Here is a 16334-nt window from a genome sequence, read left to right as displayed (position 1 = left end):
ATACTAATTGATTTTGGTACTGTTATCTCTCCTCTATTTTATGATATGAAAAGTATCCACATAAACTTAAAAAAAAAAAAAGACACACGCAAAACACAAATAATGAGCCAATTCAGAAGACAAAGGAGCTTGATTTATCATATATACCCTTGAAACCCTGATATATCTCAACATCACTACTTATACTTATTTTTAAGACAAATCATAGATTATTCTGTAACGCGCATATAAACAGTTAAAATATACATATAATTCATCCTACCTTTATCATGTTCTATGTCCTTGAAAATGTTCTGAAAAAGCAGGATAATAGCTGTTTTCTTTGGCTTTTATGATTTTAATCATTTTTTGAATAACTGGACTCTGAAGCTAGAATTTAACAAAAGGAGAAAAAAAACAAACAACACTTAAAGATCATGGTCACCTGTCAAAAGAGTAGAAAGACAAGAAGGGAGAATTTGGGACAACTTACAATCACCCTCAGAGAATTAATGAATAATTTTTTTAATTTTTTTGAATTTTTTTTTTTTGAGTTTTGAGTCTATCAGTAGATAAAGGCTGATCCATGCCAAATGAAACCCCCTGGAAAGGCCCCAGACACTTTCAGTGAACTGGGTTCTTCACAATGTTCACTTACCTGAATTTGCAACTGTGCTGATTAAGAGCACAGAAGATGTAGAGATTAAAAACAGCTCCCAGCAACATTTCATATGTGGAAAGTAAATACCCTTGCATATCTTTCTAAATTAAAAAGAGATATTTCGATCATAAATAATAATAATCACGACTTTTTAACAAGAGCATCAGTTTCACAGCTGTTGTTGGCACCAATTTCCCCAACAAAAATTTTATTCTAAACCTTATTTTCTCCAGAGCTTTCTGGAGAGAAAAAATAAATCAGAAGAGCAACTTTCTGAATCTTTGGACTAGAATTTCCTCACTGAAATTTCCTATGGAAAATTAATGGACAATTATTTAGCTATATTTTAATGCATGTATACCCTGAAAAAAAAAAACAAATGAACAAAAACAAACAAACAAAAAACCCCACAACAAATCCCAACTAAAACCAGCTTCAAATATAGGGTTACAAAATACACTGAATTCCTGAAATATTTTCTATTATTTTTTCACATAGATTTGGAACAGTTTGTCCTATGAAAGCCAAATTTTGTTTTTCTAGGTTAGTGAAAAAAGTGTCTGTACCTTCCATTTTTTGTAGAGCTATTGGGACAATGCAGAAGAAGGAGAGTTCATAAGGTACATCAGAAACAAGAAGGAAAGGGGATGTTACAGAAAATAAAGATGGAAAACAACAACAACAAAAAAGTAAAGTAGAAAAAAAAATGAAATAAATATTATAGCTGCAAAGTAAATAGAAAATCAGATAATAACCTGATACCAGTCCTGTCTCATTATTCCTTCATCCTGTCCTCAACATCTACACCCTATTTAAAGTTAGACAATGATCTAGGCAGATAAGGGGAACTGTAGCAAGTAGGAAAAATGCCGGAAGAGTACAGGAAGTACAGCAGAGAGGCAGGAATTCATAAACATAAAGGCATCACGGTGTTTCTTCTCCACTGTGTAAACATTTTAAAAATATTTCAACACATCGCTCACTACCAAAACAAGGCAAATTTAAGAATTTGCTACATTTAATTAGAAAGGACTGATCTTTACTGTTGTTACTAATGTTTCTTGCCTTTAACTTTGAAAGCAACATGCAATATGAACTTGCAAAATATTAGAAAAGATGGATGGAAACAACAAGGTGTCCAGAAGTCCTTATAGCTACATAGTCCTTCAACACTAATTTTACTGTCCATTTTAACTCCATTTTCTTTGGTAACTTATGCAAAGCCTGAAAAATTTGGAAAACAGCTAAAAGCTAATGTTAAAAATAAAATGCTAAAAAGTCATTGTGTTATCTCACTTTTCAGAAAGTAGGGGAAAAGGCAAACAAAAATAAGTTAGCCTTGATGTTTAAAATGACATCTGAAATAATTTACTTGGTTATTTATATACAAAAGATTGCATTTTCTTGCTTTCCAAAACTTCATCTCAATTTGGGGGCCAAAGGCCATGCAGAAGAGGTTCAGCATGATTCTCATTCACAGTGCTGTGGATCTGATGCAATCAGCTAATAGCCACTGTTTCAATGGCACATAGTACTTAGAATTAACATTTTGCCTGCATAACAGGGAAAAGAACCCCAAATTTCAAAGCAAGCACTGTGATGGTAGAGCGATAACCCTGCATCCCCTTTACATTCAAGAATGGACAACATTAAAGTTTGGAGTCTAGTTACAATCGAAGTCATAACAAAAAATTTGAAGACAGATCTAAAAGTACTGTTCATGAATACAAGGATCACAGCCTCAGGTGTATTTACAAATCAAAACCATGGCCAAACATCCTCAAATTATTGGCAACAGATTCTTTGAACAGTTCTTTGCATTTATTCCAGATGCAAATAATCTGAATTTTTCTGTTTACTTTTCTAATAAATAAGTTACATGCTAATTTGGTGCCTGAATGAGCTCTGAGTTAATATAAATATTGAATAGATTTTATATATTTTTATTAAACTTTGCCAATGTTTACAAAAAGAGGAACTAACAATATGTGTCAAGGCACTTTAATAAATATTAATTGAACAGAGTTTACTTTCTCCCCTTTCTACTCTATTTTTCCCTTCAGCCCTTTTATTTAAGCTAATTCGTTTATTCTGCCTTAGTTTTAAGTCTATAGTTACACAATTCTGCCTGGCACACACAGTTCCTTGCCATGGCATTCAATAAGCAGCTGACCCTGATGGGAGCCTTGAGAAGTTATTATTGATAGGATCATAAATCTTTGTTCATTGAGCAACTGATTACCGATCATCTCTGTACGCAGACAGTCACAAACTTTTACCAAGACTTTGTTCCTTTGTTTTACTTAAACTATGAATATTCTGGGACATGGTTCAGATTATTGTTATTCCTATAAATAACCGATGCACATCATAGTCATTATTACCATGCTCCTTTTTGATGCCAACCTTTGAGATAGCACTCATCTCACTGAAAACAATAAGATGCCAGTTCACATTAAATGCTCAAGGCAACAGAGGAAAAGTGCAATCTGTCAAAAACATATTGAAAAGGTAATTCAGCAAAATAACCTTATTCTGTACTCTGGGGGCATAACTTCCCATAATTCAAAGTTCTGGTGACACTATGACAGCTTAAGTCTTGAAATTCATGTTTTCATATGACATAGAAATTACAGCATTTAAAATTTATTAATTACACAGAAAATACTTCTAAAAAATATAATGGTTAGAAAAAACTGAGTGGTAAAAAAATATTACATTTGGAACACTATTTAATTATTTTCCTGTTAATGTAATTTATTACCAATTTATACCTGAGACTGGAAACTACCAGAAGGAACTTTTTTTTTCTTTCCTTTTTTTTTTTTTTTTTTTTCTTTTTAACTGTGTTGCATAAGTCACACAGAAGTCTCCTTACTTATTTTCAGCATATACTTGATGCAAATCAGTCTCGGTTGCATCTGTAATGTAGGCAGATGAGTTCTTCCTGACATCAGCTCTTTCATAATTTGTGTTTTGTTTTTCATGATTTCCACATGCTGCTCCATATTTTGGGAAATACAACCTGACCAGGATATGTTTTTTTCTTATTGCTTAGGATAGGCACCAACACCTGCAGACAAAGCAGGAAAAGCAACATTACAAGTTGGTAATAGCATTAACTTGGTTATTGGTAACATACTACAAATCGTTTCTTTATGTGTGAGAAGAGCAAGCTAAGCCAAGCCACACTTCTCAAACTCATGACTATTTAAATCATAATAAACTTAATGTTTTCTTTATTCTGTCAACATAAATACACACTTCAATCTCAGTCAAATAGTGTTGTAGATGGAAATACTGTTTTGGGACAGCACTGCTTATCAGTCTGCTGAAAATGATATGAAGCAGCTTCAGTAACCCACAAGACATTAACTCCATTTTTCTCATCTCTCTCCTATTTCCCTCTCTCCTCCCTAAAAAACAAACAGAGTGGTGGGAGACAGGAACCTGCAAAGTCCTATATCCACTAACCCAGTATTTCTAACAGGAGAAGCAAGTCCTGAGAGTAGCCCAAACCTGGCTTTCCATGGTTTAACAGCCACTAATATATACTAGCTGAATCTAGCATATTTGCAGGCTAGGGGCTCATATTTAAAATGATCTCTGATAAATAGGTACACGTGTTAAGTCCTTTATAAACATACATTTTTACATGGTGCAAATGCATAGCACTAATTATGAAATTTGTTGTAGTTCAAGTTCATTTATTTTAAATCCTTTACCTTCGTTCCCTACAAAAAACATTCCCCAAACTTCTCTCCACATTGTTTCTTAAAACATGCTATTACAGAGCTCTGCTCAGAACATCATGTAGAAACTTGATATTACTATTTTTCATGTTTAAAATTAAAATTAAACATGTTTAAATCAAAATATTTCACTGACCCAGGTCCAAATCATAGACAGATTAATTATAACTTTGCACCAGCTTCCCAGTGGGTTTCTTGGAGGAATGTCTTCATCAGTGTACGGGTTCTAGTCACAATAGTTCTTCATAAGGCTCAAAGTATTTCATTGCCAAAATCAATAATGACAAGTAACTTTTGAATTACAGAATTCAAGGATGTGATTCCCTTCCCATGAACTCAGCCTCAGGGTTTAGTACACCTACAGGTATTCTGCTACATCCATAGTGTGTTCCATTTACTCCTCTGTGTAGGAATAATTTAGAAACAAGAATATGAAAAATAAACAGGAAGAGAAGCAGTAAGGAGCAATAAGCTAGTTTGCTCATGCACAAGCAGTTACAAACTCAGGGTTCACTTTTAATGTTTAGTTTTGTTTGCTTTGATAGCAAAGACATGAATTGCTCCAGAGCAGCCTTGTTGTACCTATTGCTTTGCAATTATTGCTTGACTGTGATGGGTAAGCAAGAAAGCAAAATACGAGTTAAAGCAGCTGGAATGAGCAGCATGGTGCTTCCATTGATCTGTTTTAACCAGCACCCCTTATTTTATGAGGCCCTTACAAAGTATTTCTTCAGCTCACACTCCACTTTCCAAGCCTCCACCTGAGCACTGCTAGATGTTTCAGAGCAGAGGAGCCCTGCTTTTAGTATAGTCTTTGTCTCTTGAAAGCCTTGTTAAGATCTGTCATTAGGGCCAGTTCCTGGGCCCAGCCTCCATCCTTCCTCAAGGAATGGATGTCCGCAGCTCTCCTCCTCAGCTGCTGTTCAGTTCTCGATGGTGTCCTTGGCCACCACCCTATAGACCCTTGACAGAGGAGCCCTCCCTGTGAAGAAACCAAATAAAATAAAATCTGTCCTGAAATGAGAACTTGGACATGGGAGGCCTCATATAGCACAGGAGCTTTTCTGGCCCTAGATACGTTTCAGCCTTTCACAGCTTGGTCTGCTGAGCTTTCCCAAGCACCTTGCTCGTAGAGACGGCATGCCTTAGACTTGTGTTATACTCCCTATGGACTCTGAAGAGGCATTGATTTAATGAGTTCCTTTGTAGCATTATTTAGGAAGTTATACTCCCTTAAACCTCCCTAATTCATTAGTCAGAGTTTTGCTTTGCTCCAGTAAGGAAAAGAGAAACTAAACCCACTCCCCCCTCCCCCCCCCAGTCGCTGACATCCAAAGCCAGAGCATGTTACTGCAATTGAGAGACTAGATTTAGATATCAAGGCTAAACTTCTTGTGTATACACTGAACAAGTACTAAGTTCATGTTAAAACCTAAGATTTTATATCTCATTTAGTCACTTAGTCTCTCTCCAAAACATTTTAAATATTTGTATGCTTTGTACGCTTTTTTTTTTTTTTTCCTGAAGCCTTTACATTTCTTTGCAACACAGATGAGCAGCACATGAAGAATGGCAATCATGAGGTATTTAAGAGTTTTAGCAAGGTGCTACTGCTGGGAACTTTTGGCTTCTCTACGCAGAGTGAGTTAGTTAAGAAAACAGACACAATTTCACTATAAATACTGTTTATGACAACCAAATCTTAGATATTTATTTCCATGACATCAAACCAAGGGAGAAATAATCCCATTCACAGTTTAACCAGGCATATCTAAGCCAGATGAATGCCTATATTAGCTTTCAAAAAAATCAGCTTCCTTAATAAATATAGATAAATTCACAGTTCATTGCTAAATCTAACAACTTCCTCTTTTTTCTTTTCTTTACACTATGCATGGTTTAACTCTCATTCTTTTTCTCTTCCTTCAAAAAAACCTTGACCTTTCTAAATTACTCAACAGTGGATTTCAGAGGCATTCAAGTTGCTGTGCTTGAGATCTTTCTCCTTTGAAGCTGATGGAAGCTTTGTCATGGGCTTCAATCAGGAAGAGATTTCATTCCCAGCAGGAGAGTTGCAATTCCATCACCACTCCTATTCATAGCCAATGTCTCTCAAAATCAGGAGGGAACCATCACTTCCTCTCAAACTGCTGAGATAATGACCAGCCTAAAATGTGAATACTGATAACAAGGGTACTAAAAAGCAGAAAGGAGACAAATATTATTTTATTTTTTTTGTCATTGTCATCAGTATTTATACACAGCATTTGTAATATTGTGGCATAAATGGCATACATTTATTCCCTTCTGGAAACATCATTTTTTTCATAGGAATGTAGGAGACACAACTAAAACAGTTCTCTGAAACCTGTTTGGCTGTCCTGTTCTTAAACTTGGGTTTCCTGCATTTCAACTATGCACAACAAAACACTGAATGTCGGTCTCTTCCTCAATTCAAGATTTGATCCTGGATCTGTAATTACAAAAATGGACTCAGAACTAGAGTATTCCCATTTAAAAATATGGTGTTGGTATATTTGTTTGTTTGTTTTTGACAAGCCAACACTTCTCAAAATTTTGAGGGGGAAAAAGTAAAAAAAAAAAAAAAAAAAAAAAAAGTTCCAGATAATTGAGGTCAGGACCACAGGCATGACTCCAAATCAGGAAAGAAATGCACGATGTTTTTACATCAATGACACTGCTTCTTTGCATTAAATGTAAATTTACTGTCAGTTTAAAACAGAGCTTTGAATGCAATGTTAGGGTAATTTTTCTTGCACAAATAGAAGCCTGACTTAAATTACCTCAAATTACCTTTTTTTTTCTTTTCTTGGAAATATTTAAGTAGAGTCCGCTACACTTCAAAATGAAACATTTTATGTAATTCCAGAACTTTTACAGAACAAATATACATATATATATATTATCTAGATCTATTCTCGTATGACTATTAGACAGCATTGTTAATAAAACAAGAGCTTTTTATGCAACTTTAAGACTAATTACACTAAAAGAAATTGCACATACATTGCACAGAATTTCTTGTGCCTTACTCTTTAAGAAAAATCTCATGCAAATACTTGCTTTTATATCTTAATCCTAGTAACTCTCATAAAACAAGTTTAGGAGCTGTATAGAAATCCATGATTTCCATTTCAGAAGCAACACAATTTGGGGAAATGTGGTATGATACTCTTTTCCCTCCATATTATTAACTTCTTACTTATGAGCTTTCCTCCTTCATCAGGTGTAAAGACCTTCAATCGTGTGACGACATACACTGTTTTTACATCATGTAGTCAGCAGAGAGCTGATTTGTGGTGATGATTCCATAGGCACCTAGCGATGCTACCACACCAGCAGCTATTTCATTGCTCCTGAATGAGCAGCAGTTAGTCATTACTGCCCACCGGGGAAGTGACTCATCACTCATGTTTCACAATGACATGCACTGGACAAGAAGTACACCACCTATCATTACATCGAGGATGGCTCCACAGACCTGAGCACAGGAAAGAACGTATATTTCATGCTGTAAACAATTCAGATGACAGCAGTCACATCCATTTTATGAAAAGCAACAAAGAAAATAAGAGTGACTTGCTGCACAGAACTAAGCCTCCAGCAACAAGCCTTCTCTGATGAGCATCTAAGAGAACAGAGTAGCTACATTTTTACAAGACTATGCTTTTCCTTTCTTAAGAGTTATTTTTCATCAGTTCTATCTGGTGTCTTTGCTGCTTTATTGCTATTGTGGCTATAAATACCTCTTCTATAAAAACTACTGTATGCTCAAGTGGTGTTTGAGACAGGTCCCTGAACTGGAGGTCCTTTCTGCTGCTCTCCGTTCCAAGGCACTCTGTGGTCTTCCTCATAGCACAGACAGCTCTGTGTCAGCTCATGAGACATCTGAAGGAAGTAAGATGCAGGTTATCAGTCTGATGATAGCAGTTGTACTACCACTTAGACAAGAATAAACGAGATGAGGAGAGCCTCAGCTAGCCATCAGAGCTCTTCAACTTTTCAGCCATCACAGAAGTCAAAGTCTCAGCAGGCTTTGTTTGGACTGAGCACAGGAAGAAAAATAGATGAGTTGTGAGTTCAAGGAATGTTTTCCAGAACACCTATATTACGTGAGCACATGTATATGCCTAAATGTAGGTTGTTCTCTTAAACCTTTTCCAGCATCTCTATAGATGTTTGTTAGCCTTTTCCAAGCCTCCAAGCTTGGACATATGACCAAGCAAATCATATTTTGAAAACTGTCTGTGGATAATCCATACCACCTTTCACCGTGATCATATTTTAATATACATAGCTGCATATAGTCATCTATACTGTTCCTGCTCTCAAGATGATGTATTGTTCTCATCATCCCAGATGGAAGCAAGCAAAATCTACTGTGTAGGTAGAAGATATAGAAAAAGGGGCTCACCTTCAGATACCAGTGATGTTGCACTTTATTTAGGACATGAGATAAAACTGCCTGCCACAGACTAAATTCTGATCAGCTCTATATGCACATGCATATGACTCCTCCTTAAATTAGTGTGATCGAAGGTTTCCAACAGCATAATCTCACCATAAGTTATGAATATATGTCCACAAACAAACAAAACTCTTAAAAATCTTGTCTGCCAGGACTCTATATTTATGGCTTGGCAGCTCTGCAAGTTACTGTGAATGCCGCAGCTTGCTCAGAACCTGAATATTAATTGAAGCAAAACACTTTTAACCTATCTGAAAAAGTTAAAAATTATAACTGAGAAGTGGCTAATCCGAGCACAGCCTGGGACCATGCTGACAAGAGGTCATTCACTCCATCATACCAACAAGTGTGTATAGCATTAAATGACCCTTCTGGTTAGGTTACAGCCCACAGAATGCTATCAGGCACAGTGTTAAGAGGGACTGAGACAGCTCCTTAGCAGAGGAATAATTCTTTCAAGAAAGGCTAACGTGCTCCTGGGATAGATCAGCAACCAGAAGTACAAACACCAGGCAAATTGGCTGTAGCACAAGCATCACTTCATCAGTGAAGGGAGGGGAAAGAAGGGGAGCCAAGCACAAAGTTTCTGCATGTTTTCCCAATGACACTGTTCATTAAAACAACTGATTTGCCACAAAGCCTTTTAACCAGGACACTTTACACAGTTATTACATTCCTAATTTGCAGCACATACGGTACAGAGGCAGCATAGTGAAGAAGAAATCAATGATATTTGTCAAAGTAAATGGCACAGAAGGCATTCAGAGACACATACATTGAAGAGAAGGAGGGAGAGACAAGAGAACGACTGCCACCGCAAGCACCAGCATTTCCACCCCTTCGTTGGTACCATAAAGTTATTCTTAAAATATGTTCCACTTATCTGGGAAGAGCTGCGGATGCAGTGAGGGTTACACGAAGAGCTGATTCCCAAGCTGCCGCCCTCTCTTCTTCCTCTCAACCCCTCCCCTCGGGTCAAAACCAAAACAACACCAAAATCCATACAAACCGAGAACCATGCTCTTTTGTTGTTGTTGTTTCGTGCTGAAACTACATTTCCCCGAGGGGCAACATCCCCACCGCGTCCGCTGCCCGCCGCTGAGCCCTCCAGCCTCTCGGGAGAGCAACCCGCTGCTCCCTCCCACAGAGGTGATGGAGGGGGCCAAGAAGCATCCTCTGGACCAGGGTTAGAAGCAGGCAGCGGCCGGCCCCGAGGCTCCCCTACCTCCTCCGGTCCTTCCCCTGCCTCCTTCGGTCCTCCCCCCGCCGCTCCGCCCGCGGCAGCCCCCGGGGCGGGGATGGAGGGAGGGGGCGCACGGGCGGAGCTGCCGGGTTTGGAGGAATCCGTGCTAATTGACGGCACCTAGAGCTCGGCGCCTTTACATAGCACGCTCTCCCTGTCACTGCCTCCCCGTCCCCTTCCTCGCCTCCCCGTCCCCTGGGGAAAAGGTTTGCCAAACTGTCTGGTAAGCCCCCGGCGGGTGGGAGCTGGGAGCCTGACCCACCGCAGCTCCCCGCTTCCCTCCCGTGCTCTCCGGGGCTCCCCCTGCATCCTACTGCAATTTCAAGCTGCTCTTTGGCTGGCATTTTTATTTTTGCAGAAAGAATAAGGAGAAGGCACCAGTGGTTGCCTTCACAACTTCACAGCTGCTAGAGCTGTCCAGTTAAGCACAAACAACATATCCCCATTTGAAGACTAGATGTTTTCAACCCACTGAAAGCAAAAATCTGTTGATGTTCGAGGAAAACATCCATTATGTCAGCTGCAAAGAAAGCCAGCTTTATTTAGTGAGTGACAGTGATTTCCCTCCGAGGTTTGCACTTAGCAGCTGCTCGCTCCTCTTTCTGCTTTTAGGGTGGTCAGCCAAGCTGCTGGTCAGCCAGGCTGCAGAGAACCTCTGGAAATGGCTTCTCATCACAGCAAAAGTTGGTTTGCACCATGTAACTAAAGCAGCAATAGCCAGAACACCTCCAGGATCACGAAGGGCTTTCAAACACAGGTAGAACCTAGGAGAAACAAAATAACGAGCAGGAGTTGAACTCTACTCCCAACATAACTTAGAAACCAGCACCTGTATGTATGTGAGCCAAGATCTGACTGTTCAAAGCCTTGCTCTGACCCTTATGAAGCACTCTGGAAAATTGAGCACAAGTTTTGAGGTAATGCCTCCACTGCACGTCGGGCTGCTGCCCAACAGATCCTTGGAGCTGTTCTTCTTTCTTATTTTGTGAAAGAAACAGTTAAGCCCCTGGATGATTTTTTTTTTTTTTTTTCTTTTCTCAAATTCTTCTGCAGTACAGGGGACGTTAAATTTCCTCCCTTGCTTTCTTTTCTGTGAAAAGAAACTCTATCTGTACAAAGGGATTGCTTCCCCCTCTGCAGGGGCCAGCAGTGTTCCTAGAGCTTGGAGTTGGGCTCTCACCCATGCCATCCATTTCAAGCTCTTCATGCTTCATTTGATCAACATTTAGCACATAACAAACTTTTGGAGCACTTTCCAGCTTTTTCAAGGAAACAGCAAGAGAATCATTTGCTTTCAACTCCTCTAGCTCTTTGGAGCTATCGATCTGTACAGTATAGCTCCTCACTGCCAGGCTTGATCTGCTTTTCCTTTTTGGAATCACACAGTGGCAGAAAAAAATAGCTGTCCTGGATAAGTGCAGAGGTTTTCAAGGCTTGCTTCCCTGCAGACAAACCTTTCAGAACAGTCTACAGGCTTAAATGGGCACTTGTGAAAAAGCTTCATCTATCTGTCTTTTGAAGGCAAGTAATTTCCCCATGTCCATGGGAGAAATAACTGCAGTGAAGAAGATAATTCTACCACTAAACAAGGGATAAAAATCCAAAAGATTGGCCCTAAGTTTCTTGACTTCTGTAACCTCACTGACTGACAGGAAATGTCCCCAAGTTTCATTCTCCTTATTCTTTGCTGTCAATTCATTTCCTTAAATCTTGTCTGAAACAGTTCAGCAAAGCAGAAGGTCTTGCAGTGCTATTTGGCAAGTATAGTTGAAAGCTTTAACCAAAGGTAGCTATAGCAGCTGTAGCACGATGAATAGATATTCAGCAAGGTATGTAGAGGGAACATTTGAATCTCTCAGCTGGATAGTCAGAAGGAAAATTAACAGACAACTAACAAATTCAATGGTATTTTGAATTCATAATCTTAAGTCTTGAGGGACATGAGGAGAGAGTTGACTTGCTGTACAGGAGATAGATAATGATCTCTAAGGTCTCAGTGAAGCAGTTGATCTTTTGTTCTTTGATATGAAAAAGATTAGTACCTTCATAAAAAGCTATTTCTGACCCTTACAATGAATTCCTTTTTATAGAATATTTGTGGTGGCTAGTTCAACTAAGAGATTACATGGATTGTTGTGATACAGGAATTTACTTTTTTTTTTTTTTTTTTCTTCAATATGACAAAAAGGTAATCCCCCCAATTCCTTCTCTGATCTTGTGACAAATTTGAGATCTGTTACCATTTTGCCCATTAAATTTCACTTCTGTTTTTCCTCAGCATATCACTGCTGTTCAACTGGCAGTTGTTTGCAATAAATATTTGTTTCAGTCATTTTTTTCTTTATTTTTTTTTCAGTGCATGTGTTCCTGTGTATTTTCTAGACATCTACTCAAGAGCAAGATAAACTTTTTTTTTTTTTTTTTTTTTTTTTTTTTCCTGCAGGCTACAAGCAGAACTTAAAAAGAAAGGAAGTGATCAGGTAGAGAGAGGACTAAATTTAGCATTTTTGCTGATAACGTCTTTTAATATATTTTCTTGTTATATACTTCAGTGCTCTCCAGAGAACGCTTCATATTTGTTCTCCTGGATGATCAGTTGGCTACCACTGATTAATTAGGAAACAATATAGTAAGTACTAACATTCTTAAATGAGCAGTTAAGATCTTAAAAAATCTTTTATTCTAATAGCATGGTAACAGAATACTGTGCTAAAACCAAAGATAGAGGCTATAGCACAGTCATAACTAAAGGAAGAACAAAGGTGCAATCAGTCATTATTACTGGCTAGATAGCAATAATACGTAGCAATCAGAGTGGTTTCTAGGTGATTCACAATGGCACACTAGTTTTGAATTTGAAGTACAAAAAGACAAGGCTACCCAAAGGTCTCAGTATCACTTTCAGAAAAGGTTTCATATCTCTAATTCAACAGAAGTGAAATTTATAAACGGTAACATGGAAGCATGAATTGTACTCGACATGAAAGCCATAATGACCATGAGACATCTGAATTACATCACTTGAACTATTTCAGTATGTCGATGTTGGAAGACACTGTATGGACAGTTCTGCCCATATTTAAGAATGGGATCTTAAATGTATTGCTATTTCATGTCTTAAGCTCTTGCTATTTAAACAGGAGTATTTTTATTCCATCAAGGCTACTGACTTGATTTCTGAGTAGTTGCATGCTGCTATGAAAGAGGAGAGGGAAAAAAAGCTGGTTTATCTATCTATCTATCTATTTATTTATTTATCTATCTTTCACTGTAAGTAGAAGAATCTTTCTGTTTCATGACAACGTAAAAATTAAGCCTGTCTTAACGTAAACAGATGGTAACAGATCCTGGATGACTGACATTTACTATGCCCACGGACAGCTCCCAGAGGACTCTACTTTCAATGCATTTCAGTGGAAATCCAGCAGTTTAGGGATGTACTTTCCAGTTTTACAGAACTTTTAGTACTGAATCTGACTTCTGCTTCTCATCAAGATAGAAAGAAGCTGCCTGTGCCATGTGCATGAGCAGTGTTTTTTCAAAATTTAAAAGCATAAAAAAGGGACATAAAAAAAAAAAAGCATAAAAAAGCATCTGCAAAGGGACAATCCTACATATTAGCCATTTCCTTATAGCTCCAAATGGGATCTGCTACTTTTCCTACTCCTCTATGATCATTTTATATCCCATTCAGGTTTATCCCTATAATTATCTTTAGTCTCCTGTTTTGTAATGTACTCTTTTACTATCCTTCTTCTGCTAGTTATATATTTTATCATCCCTCTCATCCCATTATAAAGTAATTCTTGACTCCTTCAGTTAGTTAATTACTTGACATCTTTTTCCTTTGCTAGCCTGTACTAAACACCTTTAGCAATAGTGGAAAGTGGCAGCGTACTTTAATAATGGCTTCAAATATAAACCTAAGGCTTTAGGGGAAAAACGTACACAAGCCAAGTGTTTCTACCTCTAAAAAACAACCACTTTTCCCATGTCTAGTTATGGAAGTTTCCTGTTATGAACTGGTAAAAGAAAGTGACAAAAATGTGCCATGCCTAAGAGGTCAGAGTAAACATGATAAAATATGTGCCTAAAAAGTTAATTCACTGGTTTGCTTATCACTTTCTTGGTTTTGTTCCACTAACCTGTAATTTTATGTATTAGTTCCCTAGGTTTTTAAAACTGTAAGCAGAGGTGTATTTGTAAGGTTGAAGTAGAATTGACTAAAACAAATTATAAAGAGGCTGTTTTTAATGCTTGCTGGTAGACAAACATAAAAACCACTCGTAGCTTCTGAAGATGCACACACATCACTTACACGCATCTTACCCATTAGCAATAGTTGAATTTAGCAGATTGAAAGAATGGCTGTGAAAATAAATCAATACCTCATAATTTCAGTTATATTAAAAACAAACAAACAAACAAACAATCCAACAAAACAAACAAACAACAAAAAACAATCAAACCTGTATATGCCCAGGTCTACAGAGAGCATGCTTCTCTTAATGCTTGATTTTAGGTGTTTTAAAAATCTTCCAAAATTTTGACAAATGTGTCAACACTAAAAGGTCAGCCAACTTTGAAATTGGGTTCCCAAAACTTTCTTTTAAAATGTAAAAAACTGCCATAAAGCTATGTATTGAACTTAAACCAGCTTAAAAATTAACACTTAGCCAGGTTTCAGATCAGCAGTACGAACATTTTTTTTAGGAACATATCCTGCCCTGCAAATTTATGCTCTGTTTTAAACTCTGCCCTGGAATATGCTTCTATAACTTCGGGTAACACGAAGACCTTGTTCAACTAATAAATACTTTCCAAAAAAGTTTGCCAACATAATTATTTAAGACGGGCCATTCTTTTGTCAAGTTTATGTGTTTCTATGATGATTTTAGCAAGAAGTAGAAGTTTATTAAGATAACAGGCTGTGGCATTTGAGAACACAGTAAGAATGGTGCAATTTGCAAGTTTTTGAGTGAGATTGCTTAGAAGTTCCAATACCTCTGCAAACTTCCTTCTGCTGAGTAAGACATTTTGGCAGGATTTAATGACTTTCTAAAATTCTAAGTGGCACAAAGCCTGTAACATTTTCTGTTGTTGTGGCAATGGCATTTTTTGTTTTTGTTTTTTTAATTAACTACAAGACATATCTGAAGGTATTTAATGGAAACCTTGGGCTAGGATACAATGTAGGGTAGAGATGTCAGAGAAAGTGAAAAAATCTAGAAAAGCTGTAGGACATATTGCTGGTAGAGACAAAGAAACCTCTGAATATTTATGGTCTCTGGGATCCTTAATTTTAGAACAGAATGGGTTTCTTCCTAGGGGAAAGTTTAAAGGTTGACATGATTTCTGTATATTATTTTTAATGAAAAGTCAAGTTAAAAACCATTATTGGAAGACATTATTAATGATGGTTCACAGCTAGACATTTTCCATTGATCAAAGTAGAAATTATAGGCAAAGCTTCTAGTCTAAAATTTACAAAGTTTATTAGATTGAGCACTGCTACTTAGTGCTACACTATGTGAAAGAAATGCTAGTTTCCTCGTCTTTGGAAGTAGGAACTTTTTATCCTGGTTTAGAACAAACCAGAAGACAAACAAATAAATAAAATATGTACTAACAACAAACCAAAAAGACTTAAAAATTTCCAAATAGCATAGCCTGTTAAAATTCTTTGTGAATTTTACATCTGTCCCAAATACTTTCAGAGGACAGATAATTCCATGGCAACATGAGGGATCTTTTGACATTTTTGTTAACATTAAATCACTTCCATTATGGACAGGCACGTGGAGCCAAATCCCAAAGTGCTGGGAGTTACCGATCTACCTTAAAAGAAAAAAAAAAAAAAAAAAAAAAAAAAAGAAAATGCCCTTAGTTATGTTCCCACCAGTGTGTTACATCACCAATCCAGCCACTGCCAATGACTTTTTTGGGACTGGAGTTAGACGATCTTTGAGGTTCCTTCCAACCCAAGCCATTCTATGACTCTATGTCTTCTAGCAGTTCTGCTAGAAAAATGTATCTTGCTGTCCTCTCCCTTGGAAAGTTATTTGAGCAAGGATAGCATATAGCAGCCATTGGTCTCCCCAGCTTTTGCAAGGCTCAGAATATTGGGAAATAATGCATGTAGTTTTGGAGAAAGGAAAAAAGGATGGAAAACAGGGACATGGAAAGCATAAGGAAGTGAAAGTGACATCA

Source organism: Anas acuta, chromosome 2, assembly GCF_963932015.1.
Source record: "Anas acuta chromosome 2, bAnaAcu1.1, whole genome shotgun sequence".
Lineage (NCBI taxonomy): Eukaryota > Metazoa > Chordata > Aves > Anseriformes > Anatidae > Anas > Anas acuta.
This window is presented reverse-complemented; position numbering follows the sequence as displayed.